The sequence below is a fragment of the Myiozetetes cayanensis genome, unplaced genomic scaffold, assembly GCF_022539395.1.
Source record: "Myiozetetes cayanensis isolate MyiCay16 unplaced genomic scaffold, myiCay2020 scf2-11, whole genome shotgun sequence".
In the NCBI taxonomy this organism is placed as follows: Eukaryota; Metazoa; Chordata; class Aves; order Passeriformes; family Tyrannidae; genus Myiozetetes; species Myiozetetes cayanensis.
In genome coordinates, this window is record NW_026087411.1 from 9,253,771 (window position 1) to 9,261,202 (window position 7,432).

Below are 7,432 nucleotides of genomic sequence, written 5' to 3' on the forward strand. Positions count from 1 at the left end.
AATCCACATTAACAAGGCTTCTGCTAAATTGGCAAGTTCATTCATACCAGTCACATTTGTTTAAATTCCTAAAACACACAGAAGACTCCGTTATACAGTCACTACCACAAGAAAGCTGTAGAAGAGTGAATGCACGTTCAAGAAAGAGTAGACAGAGCTAATAAACAGCAAACACAAGGAGAGTTGTGCTGGAATGCTAATGCCAGTTCAGGGGGAATCACCTTTTTAACAGTACCAGCACGAGTATCTGTGTTCATGCATTTTTTATCAGTGGAATGGGAGTTAGAGTAATCCTGAATCCTGCTGTGACACCACAGGGAAGAAGTTCTCGTGCCTTTAAGGGAACATCCAAACCAGAGAGTGTCCTTCCCCTTTCTGAAAGGCACAGTTCTCATTCCCATCAGAAGCACTGTTGGTTTTCTCCCACACCACAGGATGTAGAACTAGAGACACACATGACCATTTGATAAAGCTCTACAATACATCCATGAGGACCCTGGTCTGTGCAGCGGTCCTTCTAAGAGAGAAAATGTTATGGTCCAAGTTAGGAGAGACATCAAGATGTGTCCTGAAGTCTTGCTGATGGCTTTTACAAATAAATGGCTCCAGTATAATGTGATTTATTCTGATCCACGCTCTGATAAATACAGCTGCCATGAAACCACCTCAGAACAGTCAGTCCCTTAAGTGAAAAGGGTCCAAGCCACGTTTTTTGCTTAGTCAGGCTTCTATTTGGCACCGATTTTCTGTAAGTCTGTGCATTTTTAATACATCAAAATGAAAGTCTTATCCTTCCTGCCTTATGAAAATCGATATGTAAGCATATTATACTGTCCACTGGACAATAATTGGTGCTGCCTTCTGGAAGCACAGCGCTGACTATTATGGGAAACAGAGTATTGTTCTAGCTCAGCAAGTCACCTATGATGGGTTTTGCTTAATAGTGCTTGATCAGTGTCCAAGAACCTATTACTTCGTTTCTATTCCAAATCCATAGCCAAGCTGATTGCAGACTGAGAACCAAAGACTGGGATCTCAGTCTTTTGGAAATGCTGGTCAGGTGACTGGAACAGCAAAGACTTATTAGCTGTAGCCTCCATTCCTTTTGGATTGTTATGCATGCTTTCCTGGCAGGGCTAAATTCCCTTCCTTTCCAGCATCCAGGGTTTTTCAGTGGGGTTATTAGAGCAGGAATCTGCACAGCACTACGCTCAGGGTTAAAAACAGCACTCCAAACTAATCTAGTACAATAGCACAAGCAAAGTAGTACCATTACAGCACCATAAAATGAATGCAGATGACTGAGTTCACCTTAACCCAGGTAAGATTAAAATAATGCTAAAAGTGAGTTGCAACTGATGATGACCAGGTGCCAAGTGCAATGCAAAAGGGAAGCCAAAATAAGATGTCACAAAATTGATGATTCTATAATGTATTTCTTATGGTAACTTGGAGTTTATCTTACTCTTGCCATTTACACCTCAGTCATGTCACCCAGAAGCTGTTGTTAAACTGATGCAGGGCCATGTTGGCACAGGACAGAAAGGAATATCTGAAATGTTGCTATAAAGACAAAGGAATAAGGTTCATTGAGCAAATACCACAACTTCCCTTCAATATGGAGACCTTCAGATGCCTCTAGGAAATATCCAAGCCTGTGCCAAGATTCAGAACAGTTGGGATCAGGCCTCCTTTAAGACTGCTTCATCTAAGACCAAGCAATCATGAAGAGGCAGCCAGAAGAGTATTCTGGCCAGAAATCCACTGCTTTCTGTGGGCCACTGTGACATAAATTTACCACCTCTATTCATAATAGTCAGAACCTAACAAGTGGGGCCTTGAGGATGGAAGTGGGTCCACTGGCAGAAAGAACTAAGGTTGATTGATCCATGAAGGATGGATGGAGGGAAGATTGCTCATGAAAACAGTCTATGCAGGAAATCCTACTGGAAACACATTGGCATTTGTGTCACTGGAAAGTTTAATCCGAACTGGTATTTATCTGCCTAGATTTTAGTTTTTTGCATGGATTATTTGAACAGTCTGAGTGACCCATGTGTACCATAAGAAGAACTAGGAAGAAAGAGAAGGAAAGGAGTTATTCCCAAGGTGAAAGCAGCTCAGGAGTTGCCTGTAGTACCATGGTATCCCTCTTGCTTAAGCAATGACAGACCATGGATCTCATCTATTTAGAGACTCTACAGAGGTAGCCTTGTGATAGCTCTGACCCAAGAACCATGCTGGAGATCCCAAAGATGCAGAGGGACTGGGTAAAGACAGGGCTAAGTGGAGGACCAAAGTGAATGTTTCCCTTCTTCCTGCCCACCCCTGGCTTGCTCACTGCTCTCCACAAAGCAAGCAGTTTCCTCTGCAGAAGCAGGTGATATGGTAGAGAAGATATCAGGAATAACAAGCAATTCTGCAGGATAAGTAGTAAACCCCTATAGAATATATAATCCTTTTAGAAGAACTCTTCTGGAAATACTGTAAAAATATCTGTTTATTTACTGAGGGAATGGGGGGGGGCACAGATGATAAGCTTCCTATCAGTCAGAAACAGTCAGCATGAACAAGCTTTAATTTGCTCTGAGAGTTGGAGGAAAAAAATAAATTCCTTTCATTCAGGGCACTAACACATCATCTATGCACACAATGTGTTTTTGCTTATGAAGTATTAATGTTAATATGATTTCACCCCTGAGTAAATAGGATAGTAGATCTATTTCTATACATGTGCTTTTAAGAACCTGTTTGAAGGAGCTAGTTTTAGTCCATCCATTGAATAATAAAGTAAACCCCAAATGAGGAGGGAAAAAAACAACCAAGAGCTTGAATTCAGAGTTAATCATTTCAAGCTCCATAAATCTTCAGAGTCTGTCGAGGCGTATGCGAGACATACCTGTATCTGAGCAGCAAAGATTAAGATATAAGATCAATATGTGTAATCAAAGTGTGGTTTATTTTTTCCCCCTTTCTCAAATGATGGCTAATAAGACCTGGGAAGAATTGAGAATAGCTCTGAAAAAAGCAAATAAACTCCAGAGATACAATCTGTTCAAGTAAGAGACTGGTTATAAACATGTTACCGTTTGGTAGCAGGCACTGGAATATTTCCAGTTCTCTGCAACTTGTGGAAAAAATTAAGAACAATTAAGAAGCTGATACTGGCATTATCTAGGTACACAGGCATGTTAGACACCACATTAGTGTTAATTAGGTCAGAGCCACCTTTTGGGGAGTGTGTGTGTGGAGGGGGAAGGGATGGGTCGAACCCCCTGGAGATGAAGTGGTGTCCTGTCCCTCACGACAGCGCCTGGAACCCACATGGGGAAGCCCCGGAGCAGCTGCTGGTCACAAAGAACTCAGGAAAACTGTAACACCCTGGAGCCCCTAACCCAGCTCAGAGTGGCAGGGACAGTGGGAACACTGCTTCTCACCCTGGCCTGGAACCCCAGAGTGGCCAGCAGGTCAGAGACCCTGCCTGGGGAGGGTGATCATAGGGACCAGAGCAGATAAAACCATAGGCGTGTGTTTGCCTCGTGTCGTGGCCTTGCCCTTTGGACATGTGAGAGCTGGTCTGCCACAAAGTTTCAGTGGTAGCTGTATGATCTGTCTCTCCCTGTTTCTCCTCTCTTCTTGCCCCCTCTGCTTCTCTTTAGTTGCTCCTTTCTGGATGCTTTGAGTGGCTTGGAGCTGGTGGGACTGGATTTTCACTGAAATGCTGTGGATAGACTGGATCTTGACTTAAGTGTTGTGCTGTGTTGGTATTGCAGCGGAACATTTTATCTAGCTTGTGTAGTGCCCTTTTTGAACCTTTGCCAAGTGCCCTTATTTTCCCCCCTAAATTAACACAGAAATCCCTTGAATGAGTCCATGGATTATTCTCTTGACACTATCTCGAGGTATTAAAGAACCCTATATCTCTATCTGAAAGTAAACCCCTTAGCTGAGGCCCATGAGCCTGCAGCTCCCAGGGCTGGAGCGTTACAATGCACGAGGAAAACAACACAGGGCCTGATCCAGAACTCTCTGAAGACACAGGGTAGTAGTGATTTAGACTCAGAAATCAAAGAGTTCCTTTTACAATTCCCTCCTATATTTAACCCCAACTGTGACAGAAGCATCATCGTCTGCCAGAAAAGCATCCAATTTTCATATTTTTTTTTTTTTCCATGGATAATTCCATCCCAGGTGGATGGAAGGAGAGAGACGCAATGTATCACACAGAAAGTGACAAGTTTGCACATCCAGGTCCACGGGAATAACACGACAGAGCTCCCTGTCTACACTGTCAGCCTTTAGAGTCCAACACACACCTCCAGAGAGCACCACGGCAGTGCCAGGCTGGAGCAGCTCCGAGTGCTCAACTCGGGCAAAGCTTTCCAAGAGTGAAGTTCAGTGCTTAAACAGGTGCCAAGTTCTTGGGTTCTGATGCACAAAAAAGACCCAGTGTCTGTTAAAGTTAAGAACTTGTTAGAGAGCACCATAAAGAGCTTGATGGAAGTGCAGAGTCTGGGTTGTGGCAGCGACAAACAGAGGTAAAATCACGTTGTGCCAGAAGGGTAAGCATTAGCAGAGTAATGGCCACATGAGGCTAAGTATGTCCCAACATCTGTAAAGTTCCAAGAATCAATATCTAAAAATGGGAAAGAAGAGTTAATCAAACAATAAGCTTGAAAAGGGACAGATTTCCCATGCCACGTTTTCCCAGATTTGTCTTTAGCAATAAAATCAAGAGAGCTGTAGAGTCCAACTCTTGCTGCTTAGACCACAAGAAACTCTAGAGTAACTGCAATCTAACATTAAAAAAAAAAAAGGTTGTTGTTTTAAAAATAACTTTTAAAAATAAGTTTTTCCACGTTTGCAAAGCTATGTTTTGAAGGTAAACCTATTATTTTACCCTTCATCTCATCTAGCAAGAAATCTGACATCAAGCAACCTGACATGCACGAAGCAGTCTGTACTTTTGTGGGTGGCAAATCTGTTCACTGACAAACTTCTAGAAAACCTGTCACACAGCAGGCTCTGGAGGTCCCAGAAAGCAGCAGGACAATCTGCTGCAGACCTGCCTGGGCCTGAGCTCTAGGTGGATAACACACATGACCATATTGCAGGGTATGGCTCTCTCTTGGCAAGCAGTGGCTCAGCATCTTTGGCAAATGGCAAGAAAGCAGGGAAGAAAATTAGAGGTCATGAGGAGCACCATCATAATGGACTTATTGGCAAATGCCTGTTGCAAGACAAATAACTATAGGGAGGCAGGAGCTTCAGAAACACCTGCGTTCACCAACTGTCTTGCCAATCATCACAAACTGTCCATTTCCATGCCTGCAGTTCTGCATCAGAACCCTTTATCATACATCACTCTTTGATATATTGAGCATTTCTATTAGTGATATGTGCCACAAATTACAAAATGAAACTGTGCAACTCAATTATATAAAAATAGGCCTGTTTTAGTTTGAAGAAAAAAACTGGAATAAAACCAGGTTTAGTTTCCCTGTCGAAGCTCCCTTTTTTCTGTGCCAATCATTTTTGGTCAGAAACTACTTAAAACCTACTTCTAGGTTACAAGCAGTTGATCAAATATATATAAAAACAAGGCATCAGTAGGATTATCAGCTAAATGATCAAAACCATGTAGTTAAAAGTTTACATGAAAGGTAGGAAAGTTCTCATTATCTAAGGAACAATGAAAAGGCTTCACCACAAGAAAAGAAAAATAAATACTCTGTATATCTTAAGCTGTCTGCACAGTTTTGATTTAGTACTGAAGGTTAATCCATCCTAAACTACTATCAAGCAGTGGTGACAACATTCATCATTCTTTTAACTGGAAGTAAAGACAAGATGCCTGGTCTGTATGGGAAACAGGAATTTTCGTTCCTCAAATGTCACAGAGATTTGGAACATGACTTCAGTCCAAATCGGAGAGGAAAATGCACAAATTGCATCAAAAGTATCTAAACAGGGACATTTAAAAAGGTTGGTTTAGTTCTTCAGATATTCAGGTTATTTTGATTTTTGTTTCTTTTACTGTGCAAAAAAGCCACAGTGGAATTGAATCTAAGACACCAAAATCCCAAATCTGGACAAATGGCAACATCAACAATAAAATTATAAACATGAAGTGAACCAAAATATTTAATTTGGAAAAAATACAAATAAGCGATTTTCAAAACTTCTTGTTTCAAAAACATCTCCTCCTCGTCTTTCTTCCTGAAAAACCCCACCTGTCAATTTTGAAATGCATTTTGCTTTGGATAGAATTCCAAGAAAACAACTCCCTCAGCATTTCCCCAATCAGCTGTATTCCTGAGGACTGACAGTAAGCTACAGATAAAGTACCTCAGGTTTCAGAGGGGATTGAAGCACCTACATTGAGCATAAGGAATGTGCAACCCCTTCTGCCTTGAGAGTCTTAAAATAGTCACATTTCTCCACCATATCTAGGCAGCCAGTCCCTGTCCACTCCTATTCCTACTGCTGTCAACCTGCAATACAGCCTGTAAAGTGGGAGAAAACGGAATTAGTGGCAAATTTCCTTCTGCTCCTGTTCTTTTGAGGCATATTCTTCATTTTCCCAGTGGCAGAGTTACAGCTGCAGCAGCACAGAAGGCAGAGACAGAGACTTTGCTCCTACCTGCATGAAGCGCTGCTTGACTTCATTTGCTCTTTCATTATTCCAAGCTTATGCAGGAGAAAGTTTATCTCCTCCCCTCCTCTCCCAAGAGGCTTATTTGTTCATCAGGCATTTATTTATTTATTTATTTTAAAAAAAAGCTCTGCTAATTTCCATGCACATTGCAGGGGAAAATAGATGCTTTTTATAGATTTATTTAATTCACAGATGCTATTTTAATTGGTCTCCCATACAATTGTCTCTCACTGGGAATCTGGATGGCTCTGGGGAATTGGCAGCGACTTTCAGAGCTTTTCCAGGTCAGTGATTCAGATGTAACCAGAGTCACTGGTGGCTGAGAATTAATGTGGAGAAAACTATTTGACAGCCTGCGTGAAATAAAGTAATGATTTCAGTCCAGTTGTGGTTTGACAGATTACCAGCAAAACCAATCAGTGCTTTTATGGGCCTTTTTGGAAAAGGAGCCAGAAAATTAGCTTCTGCAAATTATCTTGCACATTAGGACTGAAGGCAGCCACCAGACTTGCATTATCACAGCACCTTTTTCAAGGTTAATTATGAAGATTTCATGTTTTTTCCAAATTCTGCCACTTCAGGATTCTGGGGACTGTTTTCCACACTCTGCTTTAGACTAAGACTAGAATCTCTTTCAGCTTCTTCTACTGTCCAGGGGAGGGAAGAAAGGAGAGAAAAGAGAGGGAAGGATATGTTTGTCCTGCATTGTTTTTCCACAGAGCCTAACTCAGAGAATTTGGAGCATCTCTCAGCAGTGAGAAGAGAGAGTGCCTT

General features: G+C 41.8%; 1 long non-coding RNA gene across 2 annotated transcripts in view; it reads right to left on the reverse strand.

The window, feature by feature from the left end:
* Nucleotides 1-6,687, reverse strand: part of LOC126640197 (uncharacterized) — a 29,082-nt gene extending 22,395 nt beyond the window's left edge. For both annotated transcript variants that reach the window (XR_007628955.1, XR_007628954.1), the window contains exon 1: nucleotides 6,644-6,687. This is a non-coding gene — a long non-coding RNA (uncharacterized LOC126640197). The remainder of the gene's footprint in view (nucleotides 1-6,643) is intronic.
* Between the last annotated feature and the right edge of the window lie 745 nt (nucleotides 6,688-7,432).